At 42.1% G+C, this 24740-nt stretch overlaps 1 protein-coding gene across 2 annotated transcripts in view; it reads right to left on the bottom strand.

Moving 5' to 3' along the window:
* The window catches only part of VGLL3 (vestigial like family member 3), a 266967-nt gene that overhangs the window by 123638 nt on the left and 118589 nt on the right, over positions 1–24740 (bottom strand). The gene's annotated exons all lie outside the window — the stretch shown is intronic.

The following is a 24740-nucleotide window of genomic DNA, read 5'->3' as shown; positions in this document are numbered from 1 at the left end:
GTCATGGTGAGCCACTACACTGAATATATTTTGATTTTCTCCTCACTCCCACAGCTGAGCAAAGCCTTTATTTCCTATTTCCAATTATTCTTGTTTCTTACCAACCTTAAATGCCTGGAAAACATCAGCAAATGTGGCCCCAAACAGTTTACTCAGAATTCCTCTGTCACCCCCTCTCTGAGACTGGCACATATGATTAGTGTGGTCCAGCCCTCTATTCAATGAAACCAGACCAGGTTGTCCGTCACCTTATCTGCATATAATTTTTGGAGGATCCCAGGACTTGTGACAAGATCATCTGGTTCTAGTCATGAGTGAGGGGCTTTGTGGGGGGTGTCTGGAATACACACACACACACACACACACACATACTGAACAGTGCTGAACTGTGGGGCTATCATGGCTTGAAACACTATTGACTCTGTTGGGGCACAGCCCAGTGAACCATATGGTAAATCATAAGCCTTTTGATTTTTCACTAGATATGAATTGATACAAAAGTGGTTAAAACCATGTTTATAGAATATCTCTGCTAAAACTTGCTATATTTCCAAAAAAGGCAAAATGTATCAGTTCTGCATAAAATAAGCCTATGGGGTACCTGTAGTAACTTGCCTCTTACAAGGTGCATTTACACATGTTATTAAGGTGAATCTATAAACTCCAGTGCATATTGCACTACAGTTTATTGACCCAGTTTATTGACATGGGTGCTCAGGACTGTACTACATTGAGCTGGGTCAGAGCAGGCCTGGCTGACAGGGGGCCCAGAGAGGTCAATCTGCCAGCCCAGGGCTACTCCACCTTGGCTCAACATGCTGCAGAGGGATTGGCTGGGTCACAACGATGCTCCAGTACAGAGCTAGCTGGCAGGTACCTTCACGCTGGAAGTACCCTCATGCCCCAGGAAGCTCTGTCACCAACTACACATGCATTGCTGTAGAGTAAAGAACTCCATCACAAGATAGCACTTGTATTTAAAAGTATTACACTAAGGCAGCATGAATTCATTTACTTCATCCTAATAGCACTGTGTGTGTAGACAGTGACATTTTAATGTGCAGCTAATTAGGCAGCTCATGAGCAAAACATTAGACTCAGAAAAAGGATCACCACCGCTAACTGTACAAAACTGTAAGCTCTCATTTCCCATTAGATAATTGATTGATTTTTCCCCTAAGTTAAGCCACACTATTTAATACAGTGTTGGCATTAAATAGCTGTTATGATCCCACCCCTAAAAAAAGTAATTTATTTTCTATTAATATATCTATTTAGGAGAGAGATCATTATGTTATCAGAGGTGTATTACATAATTGTTAATGGTGACTATTCATTTTAGTTGCTTCCCCTTTTTTAATGTTTGAATTCCAGTGGGTACTTTATGAAAATAAGACTCCCTCTAAGGCATATCAAATTGGGCACCAATAAATTAAGGTAGTAATTTATTGAAAAAAATATTGAAATCATGGCTATTGACTGAAATTGCACATATTTTCAGTGGTGGTGGGCAAGAGGTGAGGGAATAGATCCCCTCAATCATTTGAATGTAATTGTCATTGTTCAAAATGTTGCCTAATTTAAGGCTGCAGTACAGAACTCGGTCCTATCCACTTTAACCTCAGTGAAGTTAGGATGAGATCCTTAGTACAATTTGATAACAGTCTGAAAAAAGCATTATTTCTTTGTTTTAACTAGTTACTGATTTTTTACCAGTGATTATATGGTTGTGATCTGGGTGCAGTGGGAACTGGCCAAATAGATCCCCCTACCAAGAACCTCAGACTGTTTTGCTTCAAAGCAGGGCTGCAAAAAGCTCCACACATTCCCTCTGTTTAGGACCTTGATTCTTCCCCAGCGCTTTTTCCTTTGGTCATTTTTTACTCTAATCCTCCTGCCTCTCTCTCTGATGCTTGCAACTTTCTGTTCCCAGTTTAGAAAGCTCTGTAACTAAGTGCTTATTTTATTTTTCTTCAGTTAATGAAATGGGTCCTTCTGAGCCAGAACCAGGACAGCATCTGCCTGTCAATACTTCTCCCCAAACCCCCATGTTCTTCTGACTCAATAGCCAGCTAAGTAACCACAAGTACTAGGCCTACAATTGAACAGGCTGACTCTGAGACAAGATAAGGTGTCAGAGGTTGGCAAGTATTTTGTTCTGGCAGTAAAAATATTTTTCCAGGAAGTTTTCAGCTCCAAAAGAGGTGTTCCAAAGGCCAAAGTCTAAACTGTAAAGTATTGAAGCAACAAGGAAGAGAATTAGTTCTTGCTTCAGGTACCCAAAACAGATGTGGCTCTTACTACAGAGGCCAAGGAAGCAGTTATCTCAGCCAAACACTATTTTTGCTTGAAGGAGAAGGAAGCCATAAAAAGTGACTCCACTCTTAGGTAGGGTTATGATTCCATGGCCAACTTCTCTTCAAGTTTCATCCACCTCAATTTATTTTGCATGGTGCAAGATACTGACAAGCAGCTCCTCAATACTAAGAAGCAGAAATACACAAACAGAACACCAGAGCTGAAAGTTCATGCCACTGATTTTTCCCCTTGATACAGATACTGCTAAGGATAAGATCCTCATTTTCTCTTGAGCTATGGCAGCAAGTACCATTGCCAGAAGGCAGATGTAGTTGACAGGGATTCTCAGGCAAAACAATTTTGTGTTAGCTACTGCCTTCCAAAGACAGAGAATCTTTTGGCACATTTTTCGAGTAGGAAATCAGAACTTAAGAAAAGAGAAAGCCAACTTTCTTTGTCTTCATCCAGACACCGATACCGCCTTCATATCACAAAGGATAGAAGGCCTTTGTTTTCTCACTATTGTTCAAAATACTAGAGGTGCCCATAGAGGGGGAAATCTTTGTTTATGGAGGCACAGCAGGGAACTGTAAGCACATAACAGTTTCCTCTAGGTTCTTATACAAAACCCAGAACAATTAAGGTAACACATATCTCTCAAGGGGCCAGATCTCTTGACGAGGAACACCAGAGCATCCATACAGCTTTCAGAACTCCTTAGAATTCCTTATACAGAGCCCATCATCCCATTCAACGCAGACTTATATCCTCAGGCCCTTCCTACCAGCAGGCTAGGCAAGACCTCCACAAAGAAAAACTCATGGAAACCTTTCTGCTTGTTTTCTTCTCAAGCAGCAACCCCCATGCCTTCCTACCAAAAGTCTTTCCAAGGTTTGTAACCCCATTCCTTAGGAAACTCACTACTAACAATGAGCCTCTCTGAGAGCTCAGCCTTCCACCTAAGCTTCAGCAACTTTTTATCCCCAACTGCATCTGGCCAACAATTGGTCACAGCTGGACAGCACAGGGCCTCTGACTGGGTAATTTTAGGCATCTTCTGGAGCTCTTAAGCCCTGGACTAGCTGCATGTTAACATCTTTTAAGTGGTTTAAAGCACTTGTTATTTGGTTTAACATTACCCTACTCGAGGACAGGATTATCTTAAATCCACCTAATTTTGCTCTTGTTTTATTAATTTGTGGCCAGGAGCTGGGGCTGCAGCACTCACTCTGCCCTGAGAGAGAAAGGAGCTTGTTCTTTCCCTAGCTCCTTGTCCTGCCCTTGCTCACCAAGCCTCTACTGGCAAGTCACAGCTCTGCAAGTGAGGAGCATTCAAAGCAGGTTTTTTGCCTTCAGGTGTGGCTGCTCCACTAAGCCAAATAGCACTAACATGATTAACATTTGTTTGGCTTACAGGGTAAGGTCTAACAGGGCCCATAGGGAAGGCTGTTATTTGTTCCTTAATCCCTGGGTGGCTGTTGACACTTTTAAAGCTGATCACAGGAACCTGTCCAAAGGGAAATGTAAACCAAAAACAGCATAAATTACGCACACAAGGAAACAGAATTAATGTTGCAAGGATAGATTTAAATCTGAGTTTTCCTATATTTGAATATTCTACATTGTAATCTTAACACAATTCTATAAATTGGTGCCTTGCATAATCTTGCCTCCGCCCCCACCCCTTCCTGAGGCCCCAAACCCTGAACTGGACACTGACTCAGAATCCAAGCAGGAGGAGAAAGAAGGGGAACCCATGGGCTCTGGTGACCTTGATGTGCCTAAAATCCTGGCTCAGAGAGAGAAATGATCATCCTTTATTGAGGGATGGAGCCCCTCCAATGCTTCCTTTAGGGATGCATTTAAGAAAGGTTACTTCCTTGGAAGCGTTGTTAGGCTCCTTGATGATCATGGAAGATTGAGAGTCAAATACCTGAATGATTCCCAACAGTAAATGTTTTCTAGTCTTGGCTCATAATGTAACAATGAAACTTCCAGCAGGAGTAGGCAACAAAACACTATGCATACTGTGACCTTCTCACACCTCTCAAAATGCTGACCTTTACCCTTGGCTTATTCAATGTAAATACATGCAGGAACTCAGGAAATCAAGCAACTCTTTTTCAATTCCTAAACCAGAAATGGTTAGACTTCACCTGGCTGCAAGACATGCACACAATCAGGACCAATAAGGCACACAGGCACAGCACTTGGAAGGGAAGAGCCCTCCTCAGCCACAGCACTAGCTATGCTGTGAGGATTACAATCATTGCCTCACAAAAATTGAGACCAGTTTCAGTGGTTGCTTCAAAATTCATCCCCATTCACTTGCTACTAATCCAAGCCACTTTGGAGCAGGGCTGCCTCCTCCTAATTAGTATCTATGCACCCAGTGAAGGGTGGGACAGGGTGCACTTTTTTGGAACAATGGCTGACCTCTTACATAGTGACCATGAACCCGCAGGTGAGCTTGGCCTGCCCAACGAGCCACCCTTGCACCATGCGGTTCATAGCCCCCATGGTCTCCCTTGCCATGTGTGACTTATCTAGCACCTCGGCTTGCAGGAGAGCCCACCGATGGCCTGACTGAGTACACCAGTGCCCCAGGAGGGAGAGGTAGGCATGGTGCCTCCTCAGATGCAGCAGCATGGCCATGGTAGAGAAGTGTCTCACATCCTTGCCACGGCTCATGTGCCTTCAGCAGTGCTGGCAGATAGGATCATCTGCCACCTCAAAATGATCCCACACTACACTACTCCCCGCTTCTGGGTTGAGGGCAAAGATCCTGCCTTTTCCCCCTTCTCAGCAGGCTGAGGCTGAACTGCAGGAGGACCTGCCTCAGCTGAGCCACTTGCCTCCACAACCTCAGCCTCCTCCAAGGTGCTGCTTTCCAGAGGAGACCTGGGTCTAGGGGAAACTCGAGGGGTGTGGAGCACAAACTCTGACTCCCCCTCGGTCCCCAGAATTGCTTGAGCCAGCGTGCTCAGCATGCCTGGTTCCATCTCCAGCTCCTCCTCTGGCAGTGGGTGGCTCATGCTGAGAGCTGAAATTGGGGTGGAGGAGGCAGTGATTCTACTGCTGGTGCCCACTTCTGGACTGAGCAAGGGTGGTGCAGGTACAGGGATGTCAGGTGCAGACACTGCTCCCACTTCGTGGCTTCCACTGGCAACACTTAAGTCATGGCTTCTTGGGAATAGAATGTGTCTGTGTTTAAGATGGGGAGAGCTTGCAGCTCTAGCTCTCCCCCTACCCCCTCTCGCTTCCCTGCCAGAAGACCTGGCACCTGCCTTTCCAGCATGCTTCATATTGATCTTCCCTGTGCTGCAAAACTTCTGTGTGTGTGTGTGTGAATGGTTTTGTATTGCACATTTTATTCCCTCTGTTGTGTGCACGCACTGGCCTCTTCTTTGAATGTTTGCTTTGGTGTTAAGGGTTATGTAACAATTGTGTGCTGTCTGTCTGTCTGTCTTCTTCTGCTATGAATAGCTGATTTTTTTCTATATTGCATGTGTGTGTGCGCGCGCACGCGCGTGCATGCGTGCAAGCAATCTGTGCCTCCCTGCACCATGATATATCACACTGGCAGGGAAAACACACCTTTCTTTTTGCAAAGTTTCCACACAAAAAAAGAGCAAATATAAATTCAAAGAAATAAATTGAATTGTAATACTAATAATAATTGAATAGAATAGCTAAGCTAAGCTAAACTAAGCTAAATCCTACCCATTCCTTCATAACAGGAAAAAGGACCAGGCAAGTTCAACTAGTACTGAGCCAGACCAAGCCGCAATGTCTCACTCTGAATGTTCATCTCTCACAAAGGTCCTGACAGGCACCAAGCTGAGAAATGGTACAGAATGTCTCAAACCAGAGGCTTTTATGCTGTTTCTAGTCCCACCCCACAGATGCTGCCATTGGAAAGGTAGCCAATGAGAAATCCATAACCAGCTCTCCTGGACTCCTTGCCCTCCTGTGCTGAGACACTGCTAGCCTCCTGAAGGTGCCCCCATCCCACCCCCCCCCAATTCAGGTGCCGGTATATGCTGATGATATGACTGTGTTTGTGAGGAGCAGTAAAAGTAACATCCAGTCCCTGAGTATCAGCAGACCTAAAAATGTGCCTCCTCAGTCAGTATCAACTGTGTCAAAAGTTACACATTTCTGGACATCTGAGCTGATGTTCACCCCTGAGACCTGCCTGGAGGCTGGCCTGTTCTGATGCCTTAAAAGCCAGTTCACAGTGATTGTCTCCAACTCTTTTGCTTCTTGGTCCAAGTGCATAGCACATTTGAATTTGGGCATTCTACCTTGCAATGAATTGTGGACCAGTTTCTGGTATGCTGGGCCACCAAGGGGACACTCTGCAACGTGGAAGAGGCAGAGCTAGTCTGAAATGAAAGTCATTTAGGGGTGGTCCTTGCAGGAAGGGAAAGCCACTAGGGGAAGGAGGTTTCAATCTCTGATGATATAGTTTCATTACTGACACATGTTTCATGCTTAGTCCCTATGTTGCCCTGTGGGGCCAGACCAACCCTCAGGATCTCAATACAGGCATACCTCGGAGATATTGCGGGTTTGGTTCCAGACCACCTCAATAAAGCGAATATTGCAATACAGTGAGTCACACAAATTTTTTGGTTTCCCAGTGCATATAAAAGTTATGTTTACACTATACTGTAGTCTATTAAGTGTGCAATAGCATTATGTCTAAAAAAAATGTACATACCTTAATTAAAAAATACTTTATTGCTAAAAAATGCTAACCAATGGAAAAATGGTGCCGATAGACTTGCTCGACGCAGGGTTGCCACAAACCTTCAATTTGTAAAAAATGCAATATCTGCGAAGCGCAATAAAACGAAGCGCAATAAAACGAGGTATGCCTGTATTACGCTTTTAGACAGGAGGGCATGGTGTGCAATTGCACATGCACACACTCAAAAATCAGTTAGGTGCATAGACACACACTAGACACATATACACACTCTAGGTGCATGCACTCCCACCAGGCGTGCACACTTACACTACCAATCCAGGCACACTACCAATCCAGGCACATACACATCCAAAATTACCAGCCTAGGCAAACGCACACCTATCACCAATTCAAGCACCTACACACACTATACAAACCAAAAGAAATTAGATCAGAATCTATTATAAATAACTGGACACCCAGTACGCATACATGGATCACTAATTTGTATACCCAGGTGAGTTCCTAACTTGGGTGTTGTGATGTGTATGTATGTATGTGCTTGGTGTACTTGGGATACCTGGGGAAAAGTTAAAGTAAGAAGTTGAAAGTGTAGGGAAAGTTATAGGGACTGGGATTAGAACCAGTAGACTAGAGAGAGCTGGGCTGGAAAACTGAGGCTTGGGGGTTACTTTAGGTTAACTGACCTTAACTGATTAAAGGGCAATGCCCAAAGCCTGCAGAACAGGGGAGTGATGCTGGAGAGAAGCCAACACAGAGGCTGGGACTGAAGCTGGAACTACAGAGGAGCCAAAAGGTAAGCGGGGAGAGGGAAACTGGGACAGAGGGTGCAGGGGAGCTAGAGAGGGTGTGGAGAAAACTGGGGCTGGCTCCAGGAACCAGGGAGGGGCTGCTGGTGCCGGGAGCTGGGGAAGGGCTCCGGCTGCCAGGAAACCAGCAGGGAAGTTGGTGGCAGGCCAACTTGTGGACTGTGAGGAAGAAGGGGCAGCTAGAGAGGGTGTGGGGGAAAGCTGGAGAACACAGAGGAAAGGGGGAAAGGGGCAGGAAAGGTTGGGAACAGAAGGCAGACAGAGAGAGAGATGGGGAGAGACAGCAGGAGGCAGAAATGTGTGGGGCTGAGAGGCTAAAAGTGGCAGGAAGAGCTGCGGAAAGACATGGGAAGGAGGCAGTGGACAGCCGAAATGGGGCCAGGAGGCCAGAAGCAGCAGAAATGGCAGGAAGGGCTGCAGAAAGACATGGGAAGAAGGCAGTGGATGGCAGGAATGGAACTGAGAGATGGCAGAAAGTAACAGGGCCAAGAGGCTGCGGCAGGGGAACAGAGAAAGGACAGAGAGGAGCTGAAAGGTGGCAGGAAAATAGGTGGCGGGGGAGCTGAGAGAGAGAGACAGAGACCAGAATTTAAGGTGGGGAAGGAACCAGGGCTCAGTAACATACAACCCAACTGGGGTTTACAAATGACAGTGGTTTTATTGAACTGGGAAGATGATGACACAGTATCTTATTGGTTTCTTTGCGCATGCATGCACGCGCGCACACACACATACACACACACACACAATCACAGCAGGGGTTAAAGAGGCTTGGTGCAGGGGCTGAAGTCTGGGAGGAGAGAGAGAGAGAGTCCAAATTGGAGGAGGAAATGTGCAAGTGATATCTACCTATCCCAGACTCAAAGTTGGTCCTCGATGGCCAGCCGGGGTTTCCTTCAGCTCGGTGTTGTCCAGAGGGGGTCACTGGCAGGGCCTCTGGGGTGCATAGGCAGCATAACGTGCAGCAGGTCTAGTTCAGATAGAAAGGGTGTTCCCACTGGGTCTGTCTTCACTACCCCTTTTTATAGGGGCAGACCTTGTGTGACCCTGTGACATGGTCAGCCCCTGGCATACTGAGCATATGTAATCCAGGCAGAGATGTGCAGTTTCGGGTGTCTGTAATGGTGGGGTACAATGGTAGAGTTGCTGGTTCTACAGGGTCTTTTGTCTTTCAAATGCTGGGTTCTTGTCTCTGTTCCTGGGTGAGGTCCGTGGTTCCTGGATGAATCAATGCGAGGTGATGGCCTGGTCGTTACAGGCCATTCAGTAGAGGCCTGCTACCACTGTATTTCAATCATTTCCGATCACTCCCATTCATCCAGGAACCAATTTACATGGGAAGGGTACATGAGTCACACAGTTACAACACAGGGGGTGCCCGGGAAGAGGACACAAGATGGAGGCTTGACATACAAAATGGAAACTTGACATGACTTATGCTAACTGACATATATAGGCCTAAAACAGTAATCACACAATATAAAAGCAGTACAAACATAATAATTATCACTTATAAAACAGTGGGTATCGATATGAAAATAGCAGGGCACTTATTTGCAAAGAGGGGAGAGAAAAATAAAACTTACTACCCAAAATAAAATGATAAAGCTTATCCTACATCTTAGCTTACTTATACTTATCTATATGGAATAGACAGGGAGAGGAAAAGTCAGAAATAGCTGGGGGAGGGGAGGGAATACATATCTATATCTATAGATATAGAGATATATATATCTATATGAGAAAGAAAGAGAAAAAAGAAACTGGGGGGTTATGTTACATTTAAGAGGGCCACACATCTTTGCACTTCACCTTTCATTTTTGAATATTTTTATAATAAAACTTTAAAAATCTCTCTCTCTCTCTCTCTCCGCCATTCCTCTGTCAGATACATACACAAATTGCAGTATTAGCCAATGAAAGAACAGTGAAAGAAAGGACACATTTATGCAACTCATGCCAGTGGGTATAGGCAAGAAACCTCATTGTAGGCTGCTTCAGTCATGCAGAAGTAAGTGGGGCTGCTCCCATCAGAAAATACACACTGATATGAACAAAGTTTTAACATTTAAGTCATTCATTGCCATGCCAATAACTGCTCTATAAAACTGAATTTCAATTCTGCCCATGCCTTTGAAAATGTTATTTAAAAAAAAATAATTACTTCTAATTGTTTGGATTAGATATTTATTTCTAGCTACTAATATGTCTTTTCTGGTAATTTTGTTGGGTTGCAAATACTGTGCAACTCTCCTTGGTCAGCTTAGCATGCTGTACAGCTAAACAATTTAGTTGACAGTCCAGAAGTTGTTCACAGAGTAATTCAGACAAACACAACATTGATATATTGCTAGCTAACAGCCACAAATACACTTCACTTTTAATACTAATGCACCAAAGAGTTTTGCATACATTGCCATTCATCCAAATTACCTTAATTTTAAATAAGTCAAATTTCCATTTCTTTTCTTTCAGCTTGATAATTTAAATAATTGAATTGCGTTAATACACAGTAACAACTACCACTATTATTTACTTTTCATCTGTTCGTGATTCCTACTGTTCAATGAACAATCACTGTTTATAGATTAGCAGCAGTTGTAAAAGTGTTGCAACTTTCTCCTTTCAGACTTAGGAGTGAGAAGCACATTATATTGGTTGCTCTGGCATTTTTGGAGTAGCTATGGCATTCACAGTGCAAACCACTGTTATTCATACTGTTATAATTCCTTTCCAGTTAAGTCATTAACTAGCAATCAGAGCAGGCTTGTAGTACAATTCCTTATTTGGGAATGTCATGTGAGATGCCCAGAGCAATATGAAAAAATAAAGGCCAACTTGTCTGGCTGTAGAGGGATTTATAACAGGCCCACTGGCAGAGATCTGTTGGGAAGTATTATGAGCTCCTGCTTAGTTGAACATATAAACACCAAAGCCAGCAGGTGCATTACATTTGTACACTCTCTTTCTCCTTCAGGTGCAGTACTAAAAATCCTGTCATCACAGCATGTTTATAGAAACTTGAATTATAATGTCCTTTTCCTGCAGATGGTAGAACTAAAGTTTTTCTTCATAGGAACGTGAGAAGCATTTAAAACCACTTAAACACTTTCTTCTTGCTTTTGACAAGGGGAAAAAAGTCTGCTTTAGACAACCTTTTTCTCTGAATAGAGCTGAAAATATCCCCTAGCTTATGTTCATAAGAGAAATAGCTAATAATCAGTCATTAATGATAGCATATGAAAGTGTTTGATACAAATTCCTAACCCAAATTTAAGAAAGTTTTCATCCAGACTTTGAATTGATTCAAGTTAATTGTTGCTGGGGGGTTTTTTTAAATATACAGGGGGGGGTTATATGGAAGGCCCATTTAATAAAATGAATAGTGGAAGATGTTTATGTATTTGAGGTGGTAATAAGAACCTCAATCTGGAGCAATGAGGCCAGTCAATGAAACACTGTGTGGCTCAGAATGCAATTATAATTTAATTATCAGGATTTCTCTGCAAGTTCCTATTATTATCTGCATACCGTTGATTAATGTAGCATTGTTTAGATGGTGAAGCATTCAACAGTCATGAAATGGCAATACTAATGTTTCGTATGTCACCTTACCACTGTTTCTTGGGTCAAAAGGCAAGGTTTGAAAGGCAATTATATGAAGAGAGTTTGAAGGAGCTAGGCATGTTCAGCTTGCAGACAAGGTGCTTAAGAGTGGACATGAGAGCAGTCTTCAAATACCTGAATGGTTGCCATAAAAAGAAGAGGTGGGGGAAACATCTTCTCTGTCTTGCTGCACATAGCAGGATACAAGCTAACAGCTTAAAGTTGCAAAAAAGTAGGTTTAGATTGGATATCAGAAAAAAACCTGTACTATTAGAACAGTGCAGCAGTAGAATAGGTTGTCTGAGGAATTTGTGGAATCTCCATAGCTAGAGGTGTTCAAGAGGAGGCTGGACAGGCACTGGTCAGGGATGATTTAGGGGATTTCCCATGCTTCTGGGCTTCGCTGTTTGCCACATGGTTCAGGAAGAATTTTTTTTTCCTCTTCCTGCTGCTGCATGTTGGGAGGGGAGGGGGAAGGTTTTAAATCTTTCTCAGAGTCAGTGGGTGTTGGCTCCAGCCAAGGCTGGGGATTTTGACTATGGTAGGCCAGTGTTTCTGCTGGGACTTGAACCTGGAGGTTCATGGCTAGAGGGCCATGCCCCTCTGCTCAACATCAGACCAATTGCCATATGTGGGGTCAAGAAAAGAATTTTACCCCATGGTCAGGCTGGTATGGACTCTGGGGTGTTCTGTCTTCCTCTGTTGCGGAGGGTATGGCCTTCTTCCTGTAATCTCTTGAGCATAGTTTTAGTAACATTTGCAGCAGCAGGATGTCAGCTGTTGTAGTCCTTCTCCTTTACCTGAGGTAGATGAGGGTGTTACAACTTGTGTTGGTTGTATATTTTCACTAAGAATTAGACAGTGGATTTGTATGAGATCATTTTGATAGGTATGATCCTGTCTCTGGCAGGGGGTGGAATAGATGACCTCTCGAGGTCCTTTCAAACCTCACTTACTTATGACCTTATAGACTAATGAAATCAGTCCATTGGGGCATAAGAATGCAAGATCTCTTCCTGCCCTATGCTGCTTTGGGATTTTCAGTAAAAATAAATAAAGGGTATTGTAAGACATTATCTTTCCTATGTGCTAAATGCTCTTAAAATGAGAGTCTGTGTGTTAAGGCAGGACAAGGTGAGCTAAATGGTCTCTGAAGGTACATCTACAGGTTGCCATATAGTGACGTTGCTACAGCGCCATGCCTTACTACTTCCTTCTGGAAGTACTAAACATGGTGCAGTACAGGCAGTTACTGCACTGTTCATGCAGCACATGGGTAAATTTTGCCACTACGTCACCATAGAGGTGCACTATACCTGGAGAGCGTGCCGCTACAGCGATGTAACTGGTGATTACATGTAGACACACACGAATGCTACGATGCCGTAGCATGCCGTATGGTGATGCAGCGCGTGCCTCTGCATCACCGTAGGCTGATGCGTAGACATGTCCTGAGTGTCTCAGAGTTGCATCTCTTTGGTCAAGGTATATCTGGCTGGTTTTAGGGAGGTTGTATTGTGGCAATGTCAATCTGCTACACAGCCAATATGAGCAATTTGCATCCCAGCGCCTCCTAGAATGACATGTCCTCCCAGACTTTACTCAGACTGATTGCAAGCCAGGGCCTGGCAGCTGAAGGGGAGTCAGGGAAATCTTGGGAGGAGCTAGGGACCTGGCAGCCATGAGGAAGCTGAGGAAAGCCACAAGAAAGCTGGAGAGCCAGACAGCCAAGGGGCAGATGGCAATTCCTAGTCATGCACCTGTTTGGCAGCCCTCTAGCAGCAAGTCAGAACTGTGAAAATCAAAGAGAGTATTAACCGTTAATATACAACTGCTCACAGTACATGCTAACTTAAAAAAACACATAACAGAGTTGGCTCATGCGACAACACTCTAAGTAATTAAGTAAGTAAGTAGAGGAACTCACAAAGCAGGATAAATAGAGGAAGGGCAATTCAAGGAGCTGCATGGCCTGCCAGAACATATGTAGCAAATAATCAGGAAAGCAAAAAGAGATCAAGAGAGAAAAGTAGACCATGGAAGAATGGCTGCTCTGGCAGTTAGGATTTATTTTATAAGCCTGGATAGAAATTGGTCTTAGAGGCCTGAGACTTAAACCTTGCCTACCCTGGAGAAAACAAGTACCAGGCCTTTTCTGAAAGGAAAGGAAGCTCTAGCCTAAAACTGTATATTAACTCAGGCAGTTAAAAGATGACCAGTTCTTTCAGAGGCAAAGGAAAAGCCCAATTAACAGGTTTTCTTGGGTTTTTCTTGAGGTCCCCCCCCTTCATTAAATAGAAGTAACTATGCAACCAATATCCTGCATATCAAATGGAAAGGCCTAAGAGTGGATGAGCAAGAAGCAGGATTTTTGTCTCTTTTGAATAGATTCTGGGCAGTGCTTGCTCACGTCATCCTTTTCCAGGCTCTTTGGCTGTTTTTTTCACTTACTTTTCACATGCATTCAATTATCATCACTCCCTGCTCAGCCTTAAATATATTCTGCACATGGTCTAGATGTTTCAGTTTGGAATCTGGCTATTTGAAAAAAGGCTTAACATACTTTTTTAATGAATACATGGAAATAATCTGATATACAATTAGGATTTTGCCAGTATGTGGGGGTTTTTTTTCCATTATCCCTGTACAGAAAAAGCTAAAGTTGTAGCTTAATGAATTTGAAATTGAGTTGTAAAGAAGCAACTAATGAAATAGGAGCATGGTAGTTATTTTTAGTCTTTTCCCCCATAGAAAAAATGTGCAAAATGAATTCAGTGAATTGGGACCTATACTTCAATCTGTGGTGCTTCTACTGGCATCCATGAAGAGTTTTACAAATCCTTAGTCCCTGTACTATGGCTATTGTAGGTGTCATTACCAATTAGCTGTTCACAGGAATCCAAAAACAATCTAGTTACATAGCAAATGAGTGGTGAGGGAATTGCTCTAAATTGGAACCTTTTCACAGTTCGTTTGGAAGTCAACCTGTGAGAGGCACACAAATATTTCTTATTGTGTTCTGTTTCAATGAACCTAGCCTAGAATCTGTAAGCTTTCATTGGTTGTTTTTAATTTTATGGTGAACATATGAGACTGATATTAGTGGCTAAATGTGCACAGGTATTGTGAAACTTCCCACAGAGCTCAGCTGAAGTTCCTCTCTCCTGACCTATATAAGCCTCAGTGTTGCATAACTGGGCCTTGCCTATGGAGCATTTGTAAAATGTATATACATAATGGTAATGTTGGGAAATCATAATTAGGTGTTAGACTGAGACCACCAGTGTAATTTAATTTATGAGGTCAAACTAATTCAAGCCCTCTCAACCAGTGCTGATATGGCCAAATTAGTTGTCATGGTCAACTTAATGAAGTATTTTTCCCTCTAGTCATACACTGTCAGGAAATGTATTATAACTCTTAGAAATTTGTTCACAGCTGCTCCCTGAACAACTTTGTATGACTAACTAACGGTTTGGGTGCTCACCTGGGAAGGCAGAAGTCTTGTTTTCTAGTCCCTGTTTCAAAGACCGTTTATGCATTTTGTTCCATGGCTGTTTAATGAAAATGCATAAATAGTAGGGCTGTGTGAAACACCATCATTTTGTTTTGATGTCCGTTTCACCGTTTCAAAGGGACAGTGTTTAGTTTCATCATTTTGTTTTGTTTCAAAGCACTGTCCAATTTCATTTCATCAAAATTGTTTCACTGTTTTGACGCATTTCAACATTTCACACATAGGCTATAATGGGGAATCATTAAAATGCCTAAAACGTTATCATTTCTTGCCTGATTTGGATGAAAATTGCAGGGATGGTAGACCTTCTGAGGGCATGAAGCTTGCCATGTTTCAAGGAGATAGGTACACAGGTTTCTGGGAAACTACACCTCAAACTGTTCAAAACACAACTCCTGACATTTGCTGGCAGCAGCAGCAGCCACCTTTCATCTGGGGCACAGATCCAGGGGCTTGGACCCCTGGGAAGGTGGAGGAGCTGTGCTGGACTCCTCCTGGGGGTGTGGGCCCCTGGATCTGTGTGCCAGATGAGAGGAGACTGCCACTGCTGCCTGGGACCGGTGCTGGGCTCAGCCCACACCCAGCACTGGAGAAAATTTCTGTTGCCACCTGTCCTAGGTAGCAGCAGAAGCCTCCTCTCATCCAGCACACAGATCTGGGACCCTGCACCCCTGGGAGGAGACCGGCACAGCCCAGGAGGGGGTGTGAGACCTGGATCTGCACTCCAGATGAGAGGAGGCTGCCTCTGCCACCTGGGACTGGCACTGGGCGTGGGCTGTGGCCAAGTGGCAGTGGCAGCCTCTTCTCATCCGGCGCACAGATTGGGGGCTCACACCCCTGGGAGGAGTCTGGCACATCCTGGCAGCCCTCACAGGGGTGTGAGCCCCATGATCTGTGCCCCAGGTGAGAGGAGGCTGCCTCTGCCACCTGGGACCTGCGCTAGGTGAGGGCTGCACCCAGGAGGCAGCAGCAGCCTCCTCTCATCTAGCATGCAGATCAGGGGCTTGCACCCCCAGAAAGAGTCTGGCACAGCCTGGCAGCCATCCCAAAAGTGCAAGCCCCTGGATCTGTACCCCAGATGAGAGGAGAGTGCCTCTGCCACCTGGGACCAGTGCTGGGTGCACGTTGCACTCAGGTGGCAGCAGCAGCCTCCTTGCATCCAGCACACAGATCTGGGAGTTCACACCCCCAGAAGGAGTCTGGCACAGTCCAGCAATCTTCCCAGGGTGTGAGCCCCTGGATCCGTGTGCTGGATAAGAAGAGGCTGCCATTGCTGCACTGAAGCCAAGTAAGCCCAGTTTCTAAACTCAAAATGTTTTGAAACTTTTGAAATGTTTCAAGTGCCCTCATTTAATTTTGAAGCTGTTTTGAAGCCTTTTGTTTCGTTTTGATGTCGCTGTTTTGAGTTCAAAATGCGACGAAACAGCTTCCAAGTGAAACACCTGGAAAAATTTCATACAGCCCTAATAAATAGGAAGGGATGGAGGTGGACAGGATATTTTTAGCACATTGGATCCTGTTTCTATGAAGACCTGATATTTTTAGAGCATAAAAGTTGTGGGAAGGAAATACTTTGAAAATTGTATGCAAAGAATTCATAATATTCCATAAATCAATTTTTTCTATGAAGATAATACTACAGAAAGAAAGAATTGTCCAGGAGTATATAGAATAGGTAAAGGGAGCTGGTATTAATTATATTACTTTTGAAACTGATACATTATGATTAATATAAAATATAAATTAAACTGTATCCTAAAATCAACCACATGAGATGCCAACCCACACTAAATAATGGACCAGCTGTGGGGTTATTTCTTTGAGGGATATTTTTTTTTTGCTTCACCAGAAATTATCCTCCATGGATAAATTAGAAATGAAAGAGCTAAATACAGAGTTCATCTTGAGTGTGTGTGTAGAGTGTGGTGTAACTATTTATAAAAGGAATAAGAAAAAATTAAAAGAACTGTTGAAAAGACATGGTTGTAGAACCTCTGATGGCTGTTGCAGAGGAGGGAAAAATCAGTTAACTGAAATCTCCCTGTGGAACTATGGCTTAGAAGAGTGAGCTACTTCTGAAAACAACATAACCCCTGGACAGTAATTAGTAATTACTAAGAACTTGTTTCATAATTATACTGTTTTAAGCCTCAGGCTGCTGGTTTTAGTGTTTAATGCTTATAGTGATTAATCTTCATTAGGCATTTTAATTCAGATGAGTTTTTAATTACTTCACAAGTTGATGATGGCTTCCTCTAAAACATGCTGGATTAAATACCCTATTAAATATTCCTCCCCAGCAAAAATATCTGCAGATTAACGAAATGCTACAAAAATCTTTCTGCAGGTGGCCTCTCAGCATCTCCCAAAATATCTTCCCTGAGGGAGAAGAACTAGGTCTTAGATGTAGAGGCCTGAGGAATAATAGACTCACTGGCCTAGATGCCTGTGATTTGGTATAGGATCTTGATTACACCCTCCTAAGAGGTACACTTGAGGCCACAGATGAGAAATTAATGCCACAAGGAACAAAATTAGCTTAAAGGGGAACATGTAGCCTAAAACGTTTGGGATCTGGATTTTCAAGAGATCATATTCCCTTTGATTTCCTTAAAAAGTATGCAGAGCCTCAGCTAGAAAGTGCTAACAGGCTTCTGCAATGTTGAGTGTCAGGAAGCGTGTGATTTAGGTCTTTCTGGGTGTATCTACATGTGCATTAGGTCCGGGAACAGCTTGTATACTACTTGTGAGTAAATGCTTCTGAGCAGGCATCTGCACATACAAGGAAGCTGGAGCAGATTTGCGGCTAATGGCAGCAAATTGCTCCCCATTCCTGGGGCCCTGCAATAGACCCCTGCTGCCATCAGGGAGAAGCTCTAGGCCTATGTTCTAGCATATTTGGTCCCAGTTAGGCCTCTACATGACAGCTACTGAGCAGTAATTAATAGCAAATAAATTTGCTACTTGCATTTGCAGGGAGCACATTTACTCATGATTAGACCAATTTACTGTGCAGTAGGCAGAGTCACATGTAGATGTACACATTTACTGCACAGTAAACTGCTCTACTGCTCAATCAAGTGTCTTGTGTAGATGTGCCCTCTTCTAGTAGAAATGCTAAAAAGCAAGGAGAGGAATATTGCTTTCAATTATATGAAATACATAGTTTTTTAAGGCCCTCTCAGGAGGACAGGAAACCAGTTTTTTGATGACATAATACCATCTAAGCTGGCCATGGGTAAGTTCCCAGTCATGACAGCACTGTAATGCTATGCTTTTTTCTGAGTATTAGTTAAGCTTTAGCTTCAAGGATATTATATGTATAAAAGGGAAACAAATGGCACACTTTACATTTGACAAGAGTGCAAATGTTCTGATTCTAATCCATAATAAATTCAAGAATTAGAAAAAAAACCCAGAATATTCACATTAACTTCTGTGAGAATTAAGAACTAGATGACCTCTCTTCCATAATGTATGTAACTGTTGCTCAGACCCAGTATAAGCCTGAAGATAGACTGCACCTGTTAGCTTTTGTTACATAAAGACCTTGAAGTGTTTCTTCCAAAACAGTTCTCTGAAATAAATCCTAGACCAACAATTTTCACACTCATATTTTGAAATATTACCACATTAAAAACTGGTTAAATTAAAAAGGTTGTCAGTCACAGGTTTGTTATTAGCCACAACATATACTTTAAAGCTGAGTGAAACACAAAATAATGATATGGCAGTTAAACTAAAATCTGTTGTTTCGAGATTTGCACTTATTCTCATTCCTGTAAGGTAAGTATGGGAAGGGATGCTTGGTACAGTCTGATGCATTAATGTTATTGTTGTCTTCAGTAAGCTACAGTTCCAGCACTTTCCTGAGATACAATATCTCTGCAGCAGCACCTGTACATCCATAATGACCACTTGGAGACATCACAAAGCTTTAAACCTATGGCTTTCAGGATTAAATTCCCATACATTTGCCACTTAAGGAAAAGAACTGCCAAAGCAGAAATAGTAAGGTGTTGTCCTTTAAGAATCAGTCATAGAAAGTGGCACAGAATAATTTTTTCTAAGCATTTTGCCCACAGCTTTTATTTCTTCATTGAAATTTGACAAAAGTTCAATTTAATTTTCATTAAAATTCTATTTTTAACTATTGTTTTCTTTTAACTTGCCATAGGCAAAAAATAAACAAAAAATGCTTAGCTTTGTGACCTGAAGTTCCATGACACATCTGGTCTTAATCCTGCCCCCACTGAAGTCAAGTTTGCCATTGATTATCAGCCTTAAGAAATCAGCATCACAGCCTTCAAGAAGAAATTTGTTCTTTGAAGGGTCCTTGCCTTATTTATTTATATGCCATATAGTTAGAATAAATGAGTCTGTATGTGCTGAAAAAGCAGATGCAGAAAAGAAACTTGTGTAGATAGACTCCGAGTTTATCTAAGTTTCTTAAAGCAATATGAAAGATTGTCTCATGAAATTTCAGTCTAGAAAAGGCAGCTGCTGCATGGCTGAGTGCCAATGCGGGAAAAGGGTATGAAGACAGAAGAAAAAGTCATTTGCAAAAAAGTGTAAATGATCTTCCCTCAAATAGTGCAGTATTAGTTTGCATATAGAAATAGTTCATGGCATGATTGTAAGAAGTCTATATGTATCTATGCATACACCTGTATATAGTTCCATACATATAAATAGGTATAATAAATACCCATTCTGTACTCTGAGTTCTGTATCACAAAATTATGTAATATAGGCTTTATTAAAAAATCCCAGTAAAAGAACAATATTTTAATTGCTTAGATTGCAAAGTCAACCATTGACAGTATAACATTTCTAATCTATGCTCTGAAGCATAGAGATGCAAAAGCTTCTTAATGAAACTTTTGGAAGAAGCCTTTTAACTAGGTTAAAACATTTTTTTCTGTCAGGTTTGTTCTGAGAAAAAGCTAAAAAAGCTTTTGCTGAAGTTCCCCAAAAATATTCAGTCTGAGGGACATCATAGAAATCTTCAATAGAAAAATGTAGATAAAGTTATATACCATGCTAAATAGGATCTTAAAATTAAAATATAAGGCAAACTGTTTTACTTATAATAAATGGAGTATCCATTGATAATGCTTAATTATCAATGAATAATCACATTTCTTTTCTGGATCTTACCACCTAAAAAGAATTATTAATAGGAAATAACTATTAATCCTGATTTTACTATATTTACTTGAATACAAGACTACCCTGATTATAAGGTGACCCCCCAATTAGCAGATTCTATATATAGAAAATTTGTAAATGTTATATTTTTGAAGGTATAGTATCCAATTATTGGAGAGTTGCCCTGAATTTGTCACTACCACTAATACAGTTGGTAAAAATCTGAGGGTGGAGGTCAGGTAGACCCTTTCTTGCTCTCTGCCTCACCCCAACAGAGCTTCCTCCCTCCTTCCTTACTGTCAGACCAGGCTCTTCCTAAGCGCATGGAAGAAAGAAACAAAATTCTTATATAAGTGCATTGCTACAGGCACCCACAGATGTAGCTCATCCAGAATTGATGCTTTTGACATTTTTCAAAATTGCTGTACGCTTTAGCAAAGGTATTCCATACACATACTTTTAAGCAACATTTTTGGACCTATTTACATATTGTACAACCTATACTTTTTTTGTGTATGCCCAATGATCTATATCTATATATATATAATAGATAGATGTAATAAAACTATACATGGTATTAGTCCAAATACAAAAGGCTCATGATTTACCATATAGGTCATTGGGCTGGACCCCAGTGAAGCCAACGGTGTTTTAAGCCATGGTGACCCCACAGCTCAGTACTGAGTATGTGTGTTTACTTCAGATATCCCCCCCACAAAGGTTGCATGTGCTAATTTCCATCCCCCTCCCAATAACTGGAACTGGGTATTCTCATCATGAGTCTTAGGATCCTCCATAAATTTATATGCAGATGTGGCATAGGGTAACCTGGTCTGGTTCCACTTCATGGAGGGCGGAGACACACTAGTCATATGCGCAAAGCTGAGAGGGGGGGACAATAGAGGGATTCTGGGTGAACTGTTTGGGGCCCCATTTGGTGATGAAACAGGAATCACTGGAAATGGGAATAAAAAGGGAGTGAAGAGAAAGTCAAAATGTATACTAAGTAGTACTTGGTATTTTCCATTTTTATCTACCTTGTACTGTACATAATGTCTTTGTAAAGAGTATGAAACACTGCCACAACTTTTGCTTTCTTTGCCTTCACTCTGTATAGGTGAAAGTGATACAGTTGTCTATTTATACTTAATTTTATTCTATAGCATGCAGGCTGTGGGAAGATACAGAGCAAACAGAACAAATTAGTTATAACATGGTGGGTACATCTACACAGTAAATTAGTAGATTATCAAATTGTTCCTGGTCAGCCCAGACAGCAGGGGGCAGGGGAGAGGGGAAACTGTCCTGTTTGTGGGGTACCTCCCTCTGAGCCCCATGCCTAGCACGGCTCACCCAGTTCAGCACAGAGTGGACAGGAAATGCCATGCTTGTGGGGCAGGGCTGAATGAGGCTCACCAGCTCAGCACAAGGTTGGCCAGGAGCTTCCCTACAAGCAGGACAGTTTCTGCCTGCCCTGTACCAAACCAGGTGAGCCCTGCCCAGCACAGGGCTGGCAGGGAGCTGCCCCAGAAGTGATACAGCTTCCTTCACCTACAAGGCCAGGCCTGATCCCCATGCTCCCTGCCAGCCCAGGGTTAGCACATGGGAGAGGCTGGAGCTCCCCTTGGCTGCTGCAGGGTGGCAAAGCTGGGATGGAGCAGCCCTGTACTGAACTGCTGCCATCAGGAGGAAATTACTCCCACAGGATCATGTGTAGACACGCTGCCAGCCACATATTAACGTGCCTTAAGTTACTGTGCAGTAAACTTAATGTACATTAATTACACATGTAGCCATACCCAATGATAGCCTGGACACTGCACAATGCAGAAATAGGATCATAGGAAAGCAAGGCTGGAAGCTACTTCACAAGGGCATGTAATCCAGACCTATGCTCAAGTCAGGATCCTGAATAAAGCACCTGAGCCATTTGCCTGTCTAACCTGCCCTTGAAAACTTCCAAGAATGAAAATTCTACAGTTTATCTAGGTAGTCTCTTCCAGTGTTTGACCACCCTCATAGTCTAAGTTCCTCCTGAACTCTAACCTAAATTTCCCCTCCTGCAATTTGAGGCTATTGTTCCTAGTCCTACCACCTACATCTACAAAGGAAAGTATATCTCCATCTTCTCTATGATCACCCTTCAGGTATTTGAAGATTGTTTTAAATCTCAAATCATTAATAAAATTATTAAAAATTGCCAGCCTCAGGATAGACCCCTGGAAACTTCACTTGACACCTCTTCCCATCTAAACATTGAACCACTGAGGACTATTCACTGAGCATGACGATCCAACCAGTTACATACCCACCTTACAGTATTTTTGTCTAGACAGTATTTCCTTAGTCATAACATCCACTATTAGTCTCATCACCGTTTAAGCTCTATCTATAGTAGTTTAGCTATTCTAATGCTAACTCCCTCTCTAGATACTATTGATAATGGTATAAACTTGGTCTTGTTGTCCAAGCCCTTCTGCTTCTTATCCTCCTTCCCAGTTCCTTCCACTATCCATCTGTCCATCTTCATCACTCTGACTCACATGTTTCAGAAAAAAGAATAGATTTTTATTGGCCTCAGCACTTCTTATTTCTATTACAAAGTGAGATATTTTAATTGCAATAACTATATATTTTAAAAATGGAATCTTTGAGAAATTCAGAAAAAATATAGATTACTATGAAATATAAGGAAAATTGTAACACTTTTCAGCTTGCTGAGGTTTTCATTTACATTTTATTCTATTTTTTTCAGTCATTCCCAATTATACTTTTCCATTAATAGAGGAACTGTATAGGTTCTTTAGGGCAATATAAGAATTACATTTTGATACCAAAACCACTGTGGTAAAAAACTGAAAAATAATACTTCACTATTTGTCAGAGTTGTAATAAAACCAATGGAAGTTTACAGATGGATTTAGCATTGCAAACATGTTATGGAATGTGCTTGCACAGTGTTAAAACACTTCATGCCATAGTCAACACTAAAATCCTGACTTTTTAAAATAAAAACTCTAATTTATACTTGTGTTTGTAACTTGTAGAGGTGCCAAGCTATTCCCCAGAGTGTGTTCTTCATTTTCTCAAACAGCTGTGCTTACAACAATGGATCTGGTTAGAAAATGTTCTCTGTCCTTTCTTCCATAGGAAAAATCTACCAAAGTTGAGGAAAAACTCATCACTTTCATAAATTTCCATAGAAAATTTGGACTTTTCATTTGAAAATCTTTTTGGCACAGTCAGCGTTTTATTTGGCAACAGAAAGATTTCTGTTACCTTTTGCAAGTTAAAAAATCTGATTTTCTGTTAAATGTTTACATTTTTGACCAGCTTTAAAAAAGCATATGGAAATAAACTTATCATGAGATCTCTTAGATTCAAAAACTCTCTTCCCATGTAATGTGCCTACTGATAGTATTAAGGATTAGTAAGGATTTCCCCTTATCCTTCCAGTTACTGTACATTATAGGTCTCATTATTTAAGTTTACCAGGTCTTCATACACCACTACCCTTGGTCAATGCAGCAAAATTCTTGGGACTGGTCTTAAATCTGTGGCATTAGGGAGAATGTCTGTTATGCAGGGCATTCGTAAATGTATGTAGTGCCACTCACTGCTTCCTACAAAGAGCCTATTTTTTAAACTGTCAAAGAAACAGTTGTGGCATTGCAAAACCAGAGAAAAGCTGTCAGTTCTATTCTTAAATTGACATTCCCCACATGCTACTTTCTGATGAGAGACCATAATAAAGTTGGTTTCTTTTTATTTGCTTCCCATTCATAGCAGCACCTAATGCTTTCTCTCTCATCTGTCCCTCAAACAGACACCAGCTGGTAAAGTGTTGGACATGCAAGCCCTACAACAGGTCGTCATTCTGGTCTATTGACAACTGTTTGGAACACCTGAAAGAAGGATCCCAAAGCAGCTCTGGTGCACTAGGCTACTACAATGGAGGATACAGGGATAGTGACATCTCCCAGGGTATTGTCAATCAAGATGTACCAAGCTAATGCCTGACAATAGAGACCATTGTAATCCCATCTGAGAAAAAAAGATGGATCACAAGGCTTTGTCTTGGCTTTCAGGATACAGCACATCTCTGTTTTTCTCTCACTGTTGCAAGATAAAATGATAACATGGGTTGGTCTGAACCTAATAGGAATTGATACAAATTGGATGCTAATTCCATTGTGATTCACATTGTTGCGCTGGCCAATGAAGCTATGAGTGCTAAGGGGAGTTCCCAGGAAAAGGATCTCCCAGCCTCCCAGCTTGTTTGTTTTGAGACATGCCTGGAAGATATAGGTTTCAGAAGCTCAGACTTCCCAGGTAGCCTGTCTCACCAGGCTTCCTGCTGTGAAGTTTCTATGAAAATAACAAGGCAACCAAGTAGCTGTCTCTTGCCTTCAGGGGCGTCTTGTTTAGTAAGGTTCTGTGATTGACAGCTGTTAGAAAGAATGACAGAAAGATATTTTACATCTGTTTGGTGTCTTGAGTGTCATCCATTTCTTCCCACACTGGCTATTGTCATTCTTGGTATATCCAGGAATCCCACTGCTGCCAATACAAATGCCAGACCACTGTGGAGCTATAGTGGTATGCAGTATACATTATATGAGAAATGAAAAGTGGATCAGGG

Source organism: Crocodylus siamensis, chromosome 1 (assembly GCF_052110815.1).
Source record: "Crocodylus siamensis isolate JL-2025a chromosome 1, ASM5211081v1, whole genome shotgun sequence".
Taxonomy (NCBI): domain Eukaryota; kingdom Metazoa; phylum Chordata; order Crocodylia; family Crocodylidae; genus Crocodylus; species Crocodylus siamensis.
Note: the sequence above shows the minus strand (reverse complement) of the source record. Positions and strands in the feature narration are given on the sequence as shown.